This window comes from Haliaeetus leucocephalus, unplaced genomic scaffold, assembly GCF_000737465.1.
Source record: "Haliaeetus leucocephalus isolate CR32 unplaced genomic scaffold, Haliaeetus_leucocephalus-4.0 Scaffold751, whole genome shotgun sequence".
NCBI lineage: Eukaryota > Metazoa > Chordata > Aves > Accipitriformes > Accipitridae > Haliaeetus > Haliaeetus leucocephalus.
The window spans coordinates 7938571-7957971 of NW_010973187.1; the positions used below are offsets into that span (position 1 = coordinate 7938571).

The following is a 19401-nucleotide window of genomic DNA, read 5'->3' on the forward strand; positions in this document are numbered from 1 at the left end:
CTGGTCTCCCCACGGGCTGCGGGGGCAGCCCCTCCTGCCCTCCTTCCTCCCTGCCCTCGGGATCCGCAGAGGGGTTCCTCTCCCATCCCAATCCCCTCCTGGCTGCAGGTTCCCCCTCTGAAATCCGCTCTCCCAGAGGCGATACCGCCGTCGCTGACGGGCTCGGGCCTGGGCCTGGGCCTGGGCCGGCTCCAGCTCCCAGCCAGGGAAGCTTCCAGCAGCTTCTCACACAGCAGCCGGCCCTGCGGCCCCTCCACCGCTACCAAAACCCCGCCACACAAACTCAAAACAATATTTTAAACATGTATAGAGTAAATTCGAATTATCTCATGATTCTTTTAACATTTTTATAGAAAGTATCAGCCAAATGATGTGTGACAACTTTGCCCCAGTAAAAAGATAACTAGAGAAAGACACTTTCCATTAATGACTGTAACTGCTCCAGTATGAGACACACTTGGGAAGCCTTATTATACTGGTGATGCAATTCCCCCGTACGACTCAAACATTGAACTATGGATATGAATCTCCTGAATGAGACTCCTGTGAATCTCCTGAGAACTAAATCCCACTTGCCCACTCAGTTGTCCAGTTGTGTTCACTAACACAAATTTTCTTTGCATACTTAAAAAATGCATTGTTTTAAAAAAAAGCCTTCAGTTCTTTAACTATGGTATATATAATTAGTTAATTAGCTACGGCTTTAACCAGTTTATTGGATTAAGAAACAGTGACTATGAAATTATGAAAGGCAATACACAAATTTTTCTAGCTTTAGATGTTGTACTCTAGATGATAAAATATTCAAGAACAATTCTTCTTAATTATCCAAAACACAGCAGATGCCCCTATACTCTTCTCAGAACAGGCAGTGGAAGATCACCTAGATTTCTTAGTTTTTTATTTAATTGTGACGTGACTGTGGACTAATCAGAATTTTTGTCACAGTAACTTGATCGGGAGTGTGAAAAAATATCCCTCACAGCCCCCTCAACTATGATGACTGCATTGGCAAAAGCCCCAGACTGGACATATTTATACCAGCAAACAAGGCCTTTTGTTAGGATATTTTATCTTATTCAAGGAACCAGTGGGAGTTCTGTCCTTATAAAACCTCTCTTGCTAACATAAGCCACTTTTTCTCAAAAATGTTTTGCTGATTTGAATATATCGGCAAATACGTTTTAGTCTAAGAAGTCTTTATTTCAATAAACAATTAACACAATTCAAGCCTTAATGTATTTACTGTATAAATTAATTAAAATTAACTTATATCATTATAAGTTATGATTCATGATAGAAAAATATTACCTCATATTCAACCAAAGTTTTAATCAAACTCCTGACATTTTCAAAAGTATTGTACATATCTCAGAATTAAGTGTTTCATGTCCTTTGGATACAATATTTTTTATCTTGTCTCTTTCATAAGAAAGTGTTTCTAACATTGAAAGTCCTTTTTGGAACCTTCCAGGTTACAAGTAGTCAAAAAAAAAAAAAAAAAAAGGCATATCAGGAAAGAATAACATCAGAATACATGCACTGATTCTAGGAATACTTGGAAAGTATTTAGGAATAGTTTGGTAATAGACTGAACAAATTACAAGTCAGAATGCAGGGTGGGAGAAATCAGGGAGGAATATGATCATTATGTCTTTTAGGAGGGTCAAACCCAGATTAAGAAGAGAAATTACTTAAAATGGCCTCAGTGGATAAAAATAGGAACAGTGGCTCGATGATGCACAAAAGGAAATCTCCAGTCGAGTATCAGGAAGCATTTTCTCACTGTTAGGATGTTAGATTACAGGGCTGTCTCCCAAGGGAGGTGGTGCAAGGAGCTTCACTGTATGAGTCATTTAAAATTAGACTGAAACAAAGCACCTGCATATACCGCAGGCAACATAGCTTCGTTGGCAGGCAGACAACCTCAATGACCTGACAAGTCTTAACCAGCTCTCCTTTCTATCATTCCATTTAATTTTAGTCTGTTCATATTAAGGAAAATGAGAAAAAATAGCATTCTGTGAAGGACTCACATTCGTTTCCTCAAGTGACTGATTACAAATGAAAAATATGTAAATTATCATAAACATTCAGACATCTGATAGGTAAAACTAATGATTAACTGAACTATTCTCTGCTTTGTGTTATTATTTAGGAAGTTGTTTTAAAGCATTCCCCCTTTCCCCCTACCAAAATGACGAATTTTCCTTGCCAGAAGGTGAGCCAGCCAGGGGTAATCAAATACATAAACAAGATTTAGTTATACCTGGAATGATTATGGTTAGAGCATTTATTTTTGGACTCCTACTGCTTGAAATATCTACCTTTGCAGACACTCCTTGAGCAATGCCAAAGCAAAAATGGTAGCAGCAGAAAGGAGGATAATACGGGTAGAAACCATTCATGTCTGAACAGCAAGACATCCTAAATTTGCTCCCCTGAGTTTTTCAGCATGTATTTCAGAGGACTGAATGTCTCATTTGCTTTTCCTTCAGTTCCAGCCATCATGGGCTCAACAGAGAAAGATTTAGCATGAAGTTTTGGGGGAGTTTACGGGAAAAGAACACAGGGAACAAGTTGATAACTTTCTTAATCCACTTCTGCTACTGAAGTTCACTCTCCTCTTGAATACTCTTTATAGTTATTTTCAATGATTGAAAAGGAATTAACATATCCGTAATTATATGTTGCAGAATGCGGGGGCAAAAATGTAAAATGGCAAAGAAGAGTTCAGTGTTCTCAAAACAGGGATAACAGGTATCCTCCACTGCAGAAAACCAGTACATGACCTCTTCGACTAGTAATGAGGATATTTAATGCATTTATCAAATTATATGTTTGAAGAATAACAAATAAAATAACAATCTTTAGGAAAGAGGGAAAAATATCCAAGAACACACTGGCCTATTATTCTGACCTCAAAACCATGCAGGGCTTTAAAATACACGTTGAAGAAGAGACATGGTAACCTGATCTCTCTTCAGTTTGAGAGTTATACTTCGACCCTTGCATAGGATGACACTAAAATAACATAGTTCCTTCAGCTTAGCAGAACAAGGATGAGGCGGAAGACAAAGATGCTACATTTGTAAGTGGTGATATAAGAGTGAAATGAAAAATTAATTGGTACTTAAACATAATTTTTAATGCCATTTCAGACATTGTAGGCTATCCTGCCTAGCCTCTAGAAGCTGTTTCAGAAAAGTGCAAATCTTACAGGTTGTGTGTAGTATCTTTCAGTCCCACATGGGAACTATGTTAAATATCATTCATACCCAAGGGTATCTAAAAAATGCAAAGGACAATTAAGTTTAGGCCCTCAACTTGCTACCAAAGCAGAGTCATGTAAAGGAAATCCACTACTGACATAAAAGTGAATGGTGTGAGCTTATAAGGAACAGAGCCCAGAAATTAGGGATCATTTTCTATGTAGAAAAGGAGTCATGTTCTAGAGCAGTACTTCCATATGAAATAAGGACAAGATATTCTATGATTGTGAGATAAATCTTGATAAGTTTACAACAGCAGAAGGCTAGAATCTGTTTCTTAGTGAGAACCTAATGATGCAGAATGAAGGAGGAGGCTCTTGTGGGCAAAGCATTCAACCAGAGGCATACAATGTGTGCCAACAGGATGGCCAAACTGAGAGCTTTAAACTAGGAATTACAGGTGAGGTAGAGATTCCTTAACAAACAAGTGAGCAAGTTGTGGATGGGATAGGCAAGCTAAGAGCCAGGGGAGATAGGAACAGAAGGGACATAGTGATCAACAAAACAATGCTGAAGTGGAATCACTTTAAGCGGAACAATCTGTGGTGAAAGCTCTTGAGACTGTTCCAGTGAATGAGTGTGCCTGGGTGCCTCTCTGAAATACTTTGACGCTAATGGACACAGCATGGGAAACCAACAGGAGGAATTAGAAGTCTGTGTGCAGTTAAAGTCACTGAGCTAATGAAGACATGATGGGATAACTCACACAACTAGATTTCTGCAATGGTTGGATACAGGCTCTTTTGTAAAAACAGGCTGGGAAGGCGAGGAGAGCACACTGACCTTTTTGTGAGACTGCAGCTGGAATGCCTGGAGCTCTGCCTGGGGACAATGTACTGGTGCGTTGGGTTATTCTTCCCCAGGTGCAAGACTTGCATTTCCTTTTGCTGAGCTTCACGATTTTCCTCTCAGACTAATTCTCCAGCCTGTCCAGGTCCATCTGAATGGCAGCACAACCATCTGGTGTATCAGCCACTCCCAGTTTTGTACCTTCTGCGAACTTGCTGAGGGTGCACTGTCCCATTGTCTAGATTATTAATGAAGATGTTTGAGGAACAGTATTGGCCCCAGTATCAACCCCCGGGATACACCACTAGTGGCTTGCCTCCAACTCGACTTTGTACCACTGATCACAACCCTCTGGACCTGGCTTTTCAGCCAGTTTTCAATCCACCATCCTGTTCACTTATCTAATCCATATTTTTTCAGATTATTTATGAGGGTCTTGTCAGAAATAGCATCAGAAGTTTTACTAAAGCCCAGGTAGAAATTCGCTGCCTTCTCCTCATTCACAAAGTTAGTCACCAGATGATCTGAAGATGCCCCTCCCAACCTAAACAATTCTCTGAGTCTGTGATCTTGAGGATGACCGTTTAATAGTCTATGCCAGACAAGAAGAGTAGACAGACTGTGGCAATCTGTCTGTCAGATAGCAGATAGACACTGTAATGTCAAAGTGGTTGGCACTGTGTAATATCAGGTTTACCGATATGAATAAACCTGGAACCTGACCCCTACCTGTCAGGCTTCTTTTGCAATCCTAGGGAATTTTAGAGCTGACTTCCTCTAAATTTATGCTCATCAGGGCTACCGACGAAAATGGTAGCTGATCTCTGTATCTGTACCCAGTAGACTAAAACACTGATGCATTTCACTGTCCTCAGATCATCAGCCCTGGAGTACAGTCCCTGTTCTGCTAAGGGCCTCTTCTGGGATGTTAAACAGGTCTTTAGCTGTATAGGAGCATTCACCTCATCTACTTAACTCGTTCAGCACATGCCCTGTAATTTAGTGCACCCAAAGTTAAGAACTGAAATTCTCAATATAGAGAATGGAGAGAATTGAATGCCTCTAGGGGGTGATTAAGAGCATTAAGCTAAACACTTAACATTACATAGTATGAATAACCTCTCAATCACATCTTGTTTTTCCTGGTGAATTCCTGCTTCATTCACACAATGAAAATGTACAGAATGAGAAATTTCAGTGAGAAAGATGGGTATTCAATATTTATTTTTACTGAATGCTGTGTGTCTTCATAACACATATAATGCAAACTTTTGCAGTTGATGAAGTAGAGGTGCTGTGGAGAATTTTTTCATTCCCTAATCAAAAAGCACAAATAAAGCATTGAAAGTAGGTAGTTTGTTTTACCCTCTTTTGCCTTTGATGACTTATGTGGAATGGCACTTCTGAAAGTAAATGATATTGCACAAACCAATGTATTATGGAGCACCCTCAGAATGAGGAGTGGAAAGAATGAGATAAAGCAGCAAAGGAAAGTAATTATTCTGTAAATTGCAGTTCAGCTGCATGAAGACCACTATAAAAATATATCGCTACACTTTGCCCAACCCTTTTTTCATATAAAGATTATACTGACAAGCTGAAAAGTTATGACAGTGCTGAAAACAGTGGAAACTGCAACCTGTAATTAAAACAACAAAACAAAGCACTGCCCCACCCCTCCCTTTTTTATATACACTAAGAGCATCCTGTAAGAACAATGCATTTCTAAGGGGAAAAACCTGTCTCAAAAAATTTACTGTCTATATAATGCAGTTTTATTCCTGAGTCTTGCTTATCTAATCAGATTGCCACACTTCAAAAAAAGGGTCTCTTGAGTTCATACTAGCTGTTGCTGTTGGAAGACACTATATAAAAATTAGGCTATGTACAAGCCATATGCCATTAAGGTAAACATTCTACATAAGATGAGGAGCTGATGAAACATTCAAAAACCAGAATGATTTTTCTAAGACATCATCCTTTAATCTTATGCCTGGAGTGACTTTCTTTTTTTTCCCATGTGACTTTCACTGAGAAAATCACTACTACCAAGAGTCAAAAATAGTTTTAGATGCAGTAAATTACTCATAACTGATAAAAAAGCATACAGAATTTAGGTAGAAACTGCTTAAAGCCCAGAAATTTACAGAAGCAGACTCTGCTCCAGCTGATTCAATCTAAGCCTCCATGTAGAAGATAACACCAACTTTTCACCTCACAGCCCCTAAAAAGAATCTTTCTCCTTGCTTCTCTGAGCTTGTACTAAACAGTGAGGTAAGAGGGTTACTGAGCCGTAGTCAGCTTAGCCTCCTCATGACACAAAGCACCTCCTGTTGACTCCGTTCCTGTTAGAGATTTCTACCTTACCCTTAAGCATAATCCCAGTAAGGAGAAGGCAACAACCCCATCCCTCCTATGGATGGCAAAACAATATCTTTATTTTACCTTAATCAACCAAGAGTACTCTCTTCACCTCCAGGTTCCATTAGCTAGAAGAACCCACCCTGACATTGACAGTAACCCCTCAATGTGGGGGTTGCAACAAGGCAGCAAAGGCTGGGGGCTGATACTGCAAAGGCACTGCCAGGTGAGGTTATGAAGGGAATTTGTTAAATAGTGTTATAGGGGAATTCCTTCACTTTGATTTGCTTCCTTTCTCTTCCCAGCTAATTTTCACCACCACCATCATGCATGTCTTCATACCTTCTATCTCCTTTCATATTTTTTATAGCTGAATCAGTGAGAGTTTTAATTTGAACTTTCATTGATCAAGAGATTTTTATCCTGTCTCAGACAGAGGAGTAGAGGTTTTCCAAAGATAATAACCATTTCAGTAGCCTACAGGAGATTTTATTTCTATTTCTTTTAGCTGCAGAGTTTTTATGCTCAGCTGACTAGTATCCAAATACAGCTGGGAAAAACATGACAATGAAATGCATGCTAGGGATTACCAATACAACTACTTGCAACCAAAATCTCCACAGGGAGATTAGACAGATTTTTTTTCAAAGGACTCTCAATTATGAGGTTAGAACAGCCAGTGGCTTTTGGTTAGGTCTAACTCATAAAGCAAACTTCTGTCTGACATATCCCAAGTGTCAGCTTGGTGAGGAGGATACTGCTTCCCTTGGCACACTCTTTGTCTATCTGTAACAAGTGAAGAGTTCCTCGAAACAGCGCAGGGTCTGCTCCACAGCCTACGTCCTCTGCAGTGGGGTCTCTAACAGGCCTTGCATATACTGAGCAAGAGAGGAGGAAATACTTGCACCTTCCCTCTTGTCTCTGTTATAAAAGTCTTTTAAAACCTTATCATAGAAAACTGTTAATGGGATATTTTGTGATAGTAAGCAGCCTGTGCAGCCTACTGTAATATTAAAAAGGTAAACTAGCTTGCTTTAGAATAATCCTTTTGGGGTTATTGTGAATCAGACTGAATTTAATTCTCTTTAAGAGAATGTGTTAAAAATACTGACAATAACATTGTTCCATATCAGAAACTGTGCTTTAAAGTTTTTTAGGTGGGAATTAACTCTCCTAGTGAAGTTTTAAGCTGTGAAATCATTCAGCTTCTCCATTTGTATGTGGTTAAACTAATATAACATATTTCTTGTTAAATGGGGCAAGAAGACAGCTGTGAGCTACACCTTCCCAGATCTTCCCAGTGGTGGGACTTTCCACCTCCTTAGAGTCAGAGGACACTGCACTTGCAGTCATAAGAGCCATTCAATCACCACTATATTTGCCTCCCTTTTAAACACTCATTCTGCCACTTTTGGCTAATTTACCAGCACCCTTTTTTCATCATAGCACCCACCTCTTCTCCCTTCTTCACTTACTTTCTATACCAGCTTCACCTTCCCACCTGCATAACTCCTCACTCAATTCAGCATTTGCTTTCACCTTTCTTGTTCTTGCTAGCACCATCTCTTACAAAATCTCTTTGTATCTGCCTGTTGTTCCCGACATGCCCTCAGGAAGAACTATTTATATCCACACTATGATGTCACCAACTTTATGATTTCATAGAATCACAGAACAGCTGAAGTTGGAAGGGACCTCCAGAGGTCATCTCGTCAAACCTCCCTGCTCAAGCAGGGTCACCTGAAGTGGGTTGCCCAGGACCATGTCCAGACTGCTTTTGAATATCTCTAAAGATGGAGACTCCACAATCTCTCTGGGCAACCTGTGCCAGTGCTTGGTCACTCTCACAGCAAAAAAGTGTTTTCTGATATTCAGATGGAACCTGTGTTTCTGTTTGTGCCCATTGCCTCTTCAATACCTCTCTTCCTTTACCTCTTTCACACCTCTTTCATCTCTCTCTAAGTGTTCCTATGTACAGGCATGACAGCATTCAAATCGCTGGTCCATGGAGACCTACTGCTTGACATTCAGCTGCTTTCACCTATTGTGCTTCACCTCATGCTGTGATCATAAATTCCCAAGGGAAAGGTCTCTCTTTTTTTCTCTACTTCTGCAGCACCCAGCCAATGGTCCCTGGTCTATGCCTGGGGCTCTCTGACACCATGTAAATACAAATAGCAACAAGAAATAACATCAGTTCGGTTCTTTCATTTGAAGCTGATATAACCTCTATGCTTATTAGGGGACAGCATTCATATGCACAGAACACAAAGGAAGAACTGTATCATTCACCTACAACCTACCTCAATGGCTGTGGAAGACCCCGCAAACATGTATATCCATGGACACAAAGGGTATTTGATTCCCTATCACCAATTTGAAAGTTCATTATTCTTATCAGGCACATCACTATGCAACTCAGAAGGACTTAAAGACTTATTTTTTTTTAATTGTAGACTTTTCTCCTGGAGTCCTGAATTCAGTGATAGAGTATGTAACATAATTTGGGGGTGAACTAAGATCAAAGCAAGATTTTTGTCTTTGCATTCCTCTGATCTTCAGCAGCCTTGAGGATGCTCTAAACTAGGTCAGATATCAACATGCTGTGGTCATGGCTAAGTCACATCCTATCTCTTCCTGGTGATGACTGAGGGAGCTGAGACTTACACTTAAATGAGTCTGGAAAGGTAAATCTAAATCCTGAAAAGCCATTCAGTTTGCAGATGCTGTGGCACCTCTCCTGCACTACTTTCAGTGCTGGTCCACTGAATATATTGCATTTTCCTTAGGCTGGGACAGGTTTCTTCTGCATCAGTAGGATCTTTTAAAGCTTATTCTGTATTCTTGGCTATTTTTTTCTGTATGCGTACAACATAAAATAACTGTAGATGTAGGTCACCAACTGGGTTATTATATTTCATTGTCTACCAGCATATTTGACCTTGATTTCTGATTGTATCTCCATTACTTTTACTGGAAATACAAGGTGAGCCTTCCATTGGCCAAAAAACCTTGTAGATCTATTTATTCTTTCAATTACACAAAGTAAAACGCAGAGTAATTATTTCTGAAAACAATGTAAACCCAATATATGGATTTCCATACACTTGAAAGGTTTTGTTTGTTTGTTTTTAATATCTTTAGGGTTTTTTGTTTTGTTTTGTTTTTAATCAGAAACTGCCTTGCTTTGAAACACAAACACTTCTTTTAGTGCTTGGGTTTTGTTGGTCTTTTATCTTGTTTTAATTAGCTCACTTGGGAAGTAATGTAACTCTATTGCAGAAAAAGCTGTATCAGTAGCTGAATCCTTCTTTTCAATTAACCATACAAATCCAGACCCTCTTCCCACACTTATACTGCATTATTCCACACTTGGCACAACCTGCTTCTCTCCATGTCCTTCATTATTTTAAGGTCATCTTGACAGGAAGCAGCCCATTCCCTTGTTTTGTGCCAGCAGGCAGCAAGATGCACACTTTTGTTCACCTGTCTGGACTCCACCAGCCATGGCCAGGGTTGCATGCAGTACCGCAAAGTGTCCCAGAATACCTTGCTATTGAAACAGAGTAATCAAAGTGAGATTTCAAAAAACCACAAGTCCTCCCAAGGCCATAAAAAGGAATTTTTTATGCCTTGCTGCAAATCAATTTCTGCTGAAAGAATAGGAGTACAGAAACTACAACCCAAACCTTGCTAGTATACAGACATCAAGGGCAACAGGAAAGCCACAGCAGCAACAAAAGGAAGACTGGGGAGAACGTGGGCCTGCTGCCCAATGTGGCTGGTGACCAAGTGATGGAGTGCACGGAAAATGATAACTTGGTGAAGGACTCAACGTCTTCACTTTCTCAGTCTTTACTGGCAAAGTCTGCTGCTCACTTCCAGGCCTTTCAGGTCTTTGCTTAGTAGCAGTGTACTACCCACAGTACACAAGGATCAAATTAGGTACAAATTAGGTCAGCTGGACATATGCAAGTCTATAGGACTGGATAGGATGCATCTGAAGGTGCTGGGAAGCTGGCTTGATGTTATTTTGGGACCATTCTCTTATCATGTTTGAAAAGCTGTGGTGACTAAGGGAGCAAAGATGAGAGAAGGCAGTCGTTAAATCTATCTTCAAAAAAGCCAAGAGGGATTTAGGGAGCATACTCAGGAAAAAAAAAATCCTTTGATTCATAGGAAGATGTTAATAGGAAGGTATTATGGAAGTTTCAGTATACCTTGTCTTTAGAAAATAAAGCTGCTTCAGTATTTTTGGAAAATTCTGAGGTTGACAAAATGGAAAGACTTGTAGCAATGGGGATTTTCTCTATGTGTATTAGGAAGAGCCTCCCACACACTTTTTGGACTGCAGTTTGTGGTATTCAGCAGGACACTATTTGCTACAGGAAGGTGATCATTTCTCATCTGAAGCCGAATAATGAGGAATATCACAAATATGAATGTGTAGTACCCAAGAGGATATAAAATCCAGAGGAACTTCATAAACACATAATAACATGATAATTGCATGTCAACTGGATATGATATAACACACATTGTGTCTTTCCAGTAATGCATGAAAAAATGAGATCTCTGTAATTGAGCAATGTAGCTAAACATTTCTCCAGAGCAATAACACATCACTTGGATTTGTAATTTGAGATTATAAATTTGTTACCATCTTTTGTAATAACTACAGATAAATGTGCCTTATCGGTGTGATAGCCTGATAGCTCAGGCTGTACAGAGTTAGACAGTGTTTTTCTAATACAATCTGCATTTAAACTACAACAGCACAATACATACTGCAGTCGAAGTTCAGTTAGAAACGTATCTGAAATGCACACATTAACTGGTTGTGATCTGTTTTATAAAAAACCCACAGTCAAAACCTAATGTGTCACATAGACAGCATTAATAAATACTATTACTGAAGTAGACCATATTATACTACAGCCTTTAATTAATCCCTCTACTACTGCAGGAATATTTCTACTAATAACTACTTTTAAATGTCCTAAGAGATGAAACTTGGATCTCCACCTCTGGAGGTTATTCTAACTTTTAAATCACATCAGTATGAGAAAATTTGTTCCCAATATTAAATCCAAATGTTCATCTTTTCCAGATTCATCACATTAGCCCTGGTTACTTATTTGCTCAACTTTCAGTTATCTTTATTCATCCATTGGGTTCACATATTTTAAATTCTCTCAGCTTCTCAATCATTACTCAACAAAGCTCTATCTGATGAGTTCTCTGAATTTATTCCCTACAGCTCTCCTGGTAATTTGCATTACTTTTGTCTGGACACTTCAGTTTTGACTGCATGGAATTGTAAAGTATAGGTCAGGTCTTAGGCTGAGCTGACACACGGTCAACGCATCTCAGAAAAAAAGCATGAAGGCAAAGGTAATTTCTTGATTTCTCTGCAGCCAAGATCCTCTTGGTACTCATCTGGTTTAGATACAAAGTAAAGAACATTGACAGTGGTTTCAGTGAGCCTGTTTGAGCAGAAAGGGTTTCTGGGGTACACAGACCCATATAACTTGTGCTGTGTGGCACCTGGTCCTGCTCTACATCCTGGGAACACACATAGCAAAGTGTTGTGTGCCTGGGGAACATATGTCCATCTGATTCCCTTATGAAAATTACCGGATGATGTAATTTAAAGCAGCCCTGAGCTGACAATAAGTTGCTGCTTGTGGTAGCCACAGGATCTCAACAGAACACAAATTAGATGAATTGAATGTCCATATACACTTCTGCTGAGCTATGTCGCACCACCCAGCAGAATTATGGGTTCTACCAAGCCATATGTGACACTGGCTAGTCTCTGACCTTGTGCCTGACACAACTGGTTGAAAGAAGCACTGCACATTAACTCAGGGAGAGCACCAGCCAGCACCCTGGGATGGTCAGAAACACTGCTCTGGCCACCTAGCACCCTCTGCTTAGGCAGCAGAGCTGTCTGACAGGCCAGGCAGGGAGTTCAGTCTAGCAGCTGACTGCATCACAGCTCAATCAGGTGCATCCCAATCACAGCCTACTCAACCCACGCACAGATCAAGTCTATCCATGGCCATCCTTGGTACAACCATCTACTGGGCGGGAGATGTGAGCAGAAAGATGCTCCTGGAGACAGAGACAATTGCAATGGCTGTTGGTTTTCTTTCAGCTGAACCCTGTTAGAAGCTGTGGGGAGCCAGTGATCTCTTTGATTTCTCTGGAAGTGCACAGGATGAAGAAGCCGTCACATCTTGGCATCAGGATGCTGTCTGTTTAAAGGCAGAATGGTCCCACTCTTCTAATTTCACACATAAAACTACAGTCACATAAGCTTCTATTTCCTGGATGCCTGCAGGAGTGGGTTTGACCTATACTGACATGTGTGTCCCAGGTACCACTTTTTCCTGCTACATTATGGTGAACATCTGGATATCATCTTTTCTTATTGCTTGCATCCTTGCAGCAGGCCAAAACTGACCATATCTTCAATATTTCTGAAAGAATAGTATTTGTCTATTAATACGGAGGGCAGCCTCAGCTATCTGTAAGCGTTCCCCAGCCAGCAGCTTGGTTGAAGTGTCACCAGTCTGCTATGGAGGATGGTGACCTGCTGTGGGACCCACATGGGGGAGGGAACCCTCTAACCATAAGCCTTGTTGCAGAAAAGGGAGAGGAGCCCAAGCTGCAGGAGCGAGGACCACAGCAGGACTATGGACTACTACCCTCACGTGGCAGCCCCAGCAGCAGGAGGCAAGCAGCACCCCTTGCAAAACAGTATTTGATGTCACCAGTGTTCCCGTCTCTGGATGCCAGCTAAGTCAGAGGCCTGATTTCCTAATATAGAAGCAACCACACACCAGGAATACCAATTATTAAAATAATGACCATTTATACAGCCTCCAGTTCAGAACAGAGAGGAAGGATACGTTCCGTTACACTAATCCTACATTTCAGAAACTTTAAAAAGGAGCTGTAGACATTAAGAAAGTTGCCCTTTATATTGCAGTAGTATAATTTTAAAAAGCAGCCATTTTTCATACAAAAAGGAAATTATTCAATTTTGATTCCTTCTTTATTAGTTCCCTGAGAAAATGACAAAATACTTAAACAAACTCTAAAAAAAGAAGCAAATGTGATGTTTAATGGCTTAAAATGCATTAACAAATGTAGACAGGATTCCTTATACAGGTTGATGTATCCACTGACATTACGTTTTTGAGCTTCTGAGCATTTACATTCTTTGCATTTCATATTTAATGACGAGCTTCAACTTCCTCTTCTGCCCCAAGAGTAAGAGAGGAAACACAACAAGGCCTGTAAAATCTTACTAATATAGAACAGGTACAAGAACTCAATCAGATCATGAAGTCACTAACTGTATTTAAGATTTCTTCTCCTATTTTTTGACCTATATGTTGATATATCCACATTTACATGTTCTCTGAATGTGGTGGTGAGTAGACATCATATTGATATGGGATCTACCACTTCGAGAGGCACTTTCAACAGCAATGTGATCTTTACTATGAAGTATCTCATTTCATTCCATTTGTCTATGCCCTTGAAAACACCTTCTGCTGTTAAAAGACATGGCTTTTGAAGGACTGCTTCTATTTTTGTGTATATATATCTACCCTCATGATTCCTTTGTTTTCCATTTTAAATCAGAATATTTCATTAAATCCTGTGTTTAGGTCTTAGGAGGGTAGTGTTTTATTACCCCTATTTTCATTCATTCCTTTTTATCCCTCTGCTGTAGAGTGCTCAGGATGTCCTGCTCATAAGGGAATGCCACATACAGTAAGTGGGTGGAATTTTGAATTCTTTACAATTTTTTACATGGAAGAATGGTATCAAAACTACTGGAATCAAACACAACCTCTTTATAAAACCATTGTCACCACAATGCAGTAATTAAAAATTCCATTGCCTACACAGAGCAGTCTTTAACTCATATTTTAAATTTACAGATAGTAAAATGAAATGTTAATTCAAAATGCATTAGCTGAACAGAAGGGTTTAGATCATTTAGAGAGTTTTAGGCTAAATTTGGCTTGAGAGATGGAATGAAAGCCTATGTAAAACTTAATGTCTTCTTGGGTATGAGGACTCTCTCCAGATGGATAGAATCAGAGCACCTCCTGGTGTTGCTTATGTGCTATCATGTGGGAAGAGTCACAGGCAAGACCTCAGCTTCAACCCACATTTGGTTTCTCATGGGAGCTCATCATAATGGTGACTCAACTGAAAACATGTAAGCTGATCCCTTAAAACTGTTCCTAAAACAACTGTAAGTTTTGTGTTGTCAAATAAACAAGTAATACAGAAAACTAAAGTTTTAACGATGGGATGTATTCAACCTTTTTTTTTAAAGACTTAATAACTACGGAGTTCTGGAATATTAAGGAAATTCCAGCTAACAGTCAACCTTCTGCCAAATAATACTCCATAAGTAAAAAAATATATGGGTGAAATTCTGTCTCCATTTAAGCTATGTGGAATTTTACCACGGACTTCAGTGGGGCCAAGGGAAGTCCATGATCATGTAAGTGGTTAAATAGCTTCAGTAAGCTTTGAATTTTAACCAGTGAATGAATTTCAGATCATTCCAAATGATCAAACAAATGATAAAAAGTGCATTTTTGACAAAATTAATGGCAGAATAACTAAAATGATTGCTTTTCATGGGATAAAATAAAGACTATTCTTATATTAATAGTAAATAAGATGTCTTTTATAGAACAACTGCTATGGAGCTCTTCTAAGCAAACAAAAATTTGATAGGAAAAAAGAGGGTTCTACTTAGTACATTATTCTTAGGTGTACCAGTTGAATTCACTTATTTTCATAATTTTGCCACATCTTTAACAGTTATGAACAAGCTTTTCTATGTCTCCATTTCTTGGAGAGTTCCACATTGCTAATATCCTTCTTGCTTTTGTGTATTTGAAATGCATTTATGTCCTTATGGATTATCAACAAACACGTTTCTTTTTCTTACACTATTTATACACTGAACAATTCTTGTTATGTCTGATACTGCTACTGCATATGTTACTTTTAAAAGGTAATTCTACCCATAGCACACATTACTCTTACACTCTTACATTATTAATTCTTCATAATGATGTCGTACCATAACCTTCAATCATGTGCCTTAACATATCTGGGTTTTGGAAATAACATTGAAGCTGTTACCTTTCTGTTTATGAGCATTGGCATTCTTAACCAATATACATTTGAAGTACATTTTCAGTCTACTGATATGCTGCACTGGCTAAGAAATTTTGCTGATCTAATCAGGAGACGGGAACAGCCTTCAAAGTCAGTGATCCATGAAATCTCCATACAAGTTTTGACATATCAGAGAGATGACAGTATACTGAGCTAACCCTCCTATTGGAGAAGTCATAAAAGACAGCACACACATATACACACAGTTTGTCTGTTCATCACAGCTTTGTTATTCTGCATTTTATAGATTTGCAGGTATTGTGCCAATTCAAAGACCATCTATGAACTTCATTCCAGAAACCGGAAAAGAAATGTGGATTATTTTGCTGGGGCATGTCCTTCTGCATGACAGGAGTCTGCATAATAGAGGCAGGTGGCTTTCACTCTGCACAGGAACACTTCCTCCCCTGCTACAGAGCTATGGTTTTTTTACCTTACCCCAATATCCGTGTTGGAAACAAGTTTTACCTCCAATGAAGTTATCATTCTAGGCCAAATCAGAATTCCTTTAATCAGAACAGTAAATTGGAATTCTGCTAAAAAGAAACAAAGTGAAACCTTTAGGATCTGGCTGCGCTGTTATACAAAGACCTCCAAATAATGGAGTTTGATGTGCTTCAGGTAAACACTCCCAGCTCCAAACAGCAATGAGTTGGTGGAATTCACTGAAATTTTATTACAAATTCAGAACTCAGTGAAGTTAATGTGACTTGCACTGTTAATCTGAGTGAGAGTGGAAGTGAGCCTTGTATTCTTCTTTCTTTTGTTGTGCATTGAATGGTGTCACCTATATTGCCATGGAACTTTACCACAGGTAAGCTGCAAAACATGCAGCAACTGCTTATGTACGATTAAGTATGTTTAAAAGAATTCATATCTATAAAGATGGCTTGGTCTTTCCAGCAGTTACTCAAAAAGACATAAATAGAAAAGGTCAAAATAGTAATGGATTTGGTCCCACAGAAACTAAATGTTTTCATATTTGCAAAACTGGTAAAAAAACAGATTTGTAGAGTTTTTATCATGAACATACTTGCTTTTCTACAGCCCTTTGGAATACTACAGTCACGCACAGTTTTCGAAAAGTGGTAGACAAAGAAAGGCGTATTCAAAGCGTAAGTAGTAAGGAGGTCACAGAGCATCCTATTTTTAATTCTGAAGCTTTTATAAAATCAAAATCTATTTTAAGACTCAAAAAAAAAAGTGTGCTTCAAAAAAAAAAAGAACTACAGAACTATACTTTTCTAAGAATATATACTGGCTTCACTTTTAGATTATATCCTGTCCAGGTTGGAATCACAACTTTTATTTGCTTACATCAGACCAAAAACTTTCTGACTGTTTTCACTGGTTTTCTTATTACTATGAGAAAATATCCCCCCTCCCAACAATACTGAACACTATAACAAACAATACAAAGACTCAGTGTCAGGTAAGTCTCCACTTGGCCTCCTTCTCCTCTGGTTTACCTGGGAGATTCTGATTCTTTGGAATTCATACAGTAGACGGTAAATTGAATGAATCAATGCCTCTAGTCAAGAAGTGGTGAAAAACAACACATGTACACAGAGTCTGTCTTTTTATCTCAACTAAATGAGAAATCCCTTCATTAAAACATTTTTTTTCTGGTAGAGACAAACTGGTACATAGTGGCTGTGGTTAGACAATCAGCATAGGCCGACTCAGCTAAACTATAGAAACTTAGCTAAATACAGAATGATTTTTTGAAGACAAAAAAAAAAAAAAGGCAATAATAAAGAAATCTGCAAACCAATCTATTAACATGGAGAATTATTAAAAAGAAAGCTGATTTGTTTCAGAGGCCTCATAACCAGTGTTGATGAGGAGAGAAAATTCATCTCCCATACACACACGCTCACGTAAGTTGCTTGACCTATGGAAGGATTCAAAAATCATCTTCTCTTAGTGGGGGGAATTGAAAACTTCTTTGCTCAGGTTGGTATAATTGTCACTGGTAAACTTAATCACTGCAGACTTAATGTGCTCAGGAAAACTTGTGATGGAATGATTAGCAAAATCCTTCCCCGAGGAAGGTACTACAGTCATTAGGAATTAATCAGGAAATGGGGGGGTGTAGCTTTGTAAGGTCATGTCCAAAAGTCTTTATATGGGAACAGGAAAAACAGCGTCTGTAAACTAGGTGTATTTTCTAATGTGTTACCTATTATTTGCCATAATACATAGATAGATAATATATTATCTATTATTTGTCAGAATGCACATCTGGTGATTGGGAAACCTGGGAATCAAAGACAGGATTTATGCAGAAATTGGTTTGTTGAGTTTATTTTGTTTTGCATTTAGTTTCTGACTTCTTGGCTTCAGTGAACTTGTCATCTGTGATCAGTAAATGACGTGACAGACATTGCATAGTCATGACTTTGGACCTCTCTTCAGCTAGGTCTTCAGCTGGTTTAAGGAGTTATGCAGACTTCCGCAACCAATATTTCACCTTACTGTCCACTCAGCTCTGGTAGCTGGTATTAAAAGACACCCCTCTGTATCCCTCAAGGGACAGAAGAGCACTGTGAATTAATTTAACCTAGCAGTTCAGTCTCTACGAACTTGCTACAAACTAATGAAATTACATGGTCAAGCAATGACAGACTCGTGCTACACTTAAACTCTTTTAATGTGAGTTTCAAACACCAAAGGTAACAAAAAGATACTTCAAGAAAGGCTTGTTATTTAATGAACCTCTGATAAACATAAAACTGTGGTGTTGTAGTTGTATTGATGTTTAGGTAACTTCTACCATTAGGTGTCAGACAGTGGGGAAAAAAGTAGAACAGGGAAATACAATATATTTTCCTTTCTTTGACCTTCTTTAATGGAAATCTTTGTTACAAGTTCTGTATTGATATAACTCTTTATGAAAATTTATTTACTTTCCCATAGGTACTTTGTGCTGATTAGGTGAGAAAGGATTACCTTCTTTCCTGCTATTTATAACACAGCTAATGATTTTCTTTGGGGTGAATATCATCTTATTTATCTTCAGATGCTTTCCTTGACAGGGACAAAGTCAGGACAAAAAGATCTTCATTGCCTCTTTTGCTATAAAGTAATAATATGGGGCTGCTTCCTCTAAATGGTTCTACTCACCCAGGTGTTCTTATATGTATGGGTCATATTTTTCATATAAAGGGTGTTCCCTGTCATTTTGAAGATTACAGTAAAAAGACCTAACCATTACTCAGCTATCTTAAATACTAGTGTATTTCTAAGAAGCGTTTGACTTAAAATAGTATAGCATTATTCTGGTTTTATTAAAATGCCCTGCTATGTAACTGCCCTTCCATTTATAGTAGTTTCAGGATAGCTGTGTTTTGGAAAAGGTTTAAAACCAGATGAATCATCAGTTCTCCTGGGAAGCACTGTTCTGCAATAAGCTGCTGGCTCTTTGCCCCATATACAGATATTTTCTAATACAGTCATTAGGACAGTTCCCATCCCTCTGTCATATTACAAAATTAATGACTTCTTTTCAATAACTTTACAAAGCCCATAAGACATGACATAGCAAATCCTTCCTGTTTTACTTAAATAGTGATGCTTCAACCTCTGATATAGATTGGTATTTGCAGGATCACACATGCAAAGGAAAAGTGTCAGCCTTACAACTGATTTCTGTTGTAGAGTTTGTTTGTCGTATGTTAGAAAAACAGCTGTTTGCTGAAATTTTGTGGAAATCTCCTCAAGTATTTGGCATAAAGAACTAGTGTTTCTTTCC

The 19401-nt window shown here is 38.8% G+C and overlaps 1 protein-coding gene across 2 annotated transcripts in view; it reads right to left on the bottom strand.

The window, feature by feature from the left end:
- Positions 1-19401, bottom strand: part of MAGI2 (membrane associated guanylate kinase, WW and PDZ domain containing 2) — a 770034-nt gene that overhangs the window by 283745 nt on the left and 466888 nt on the right. The window lies entirely within an intron of this gene.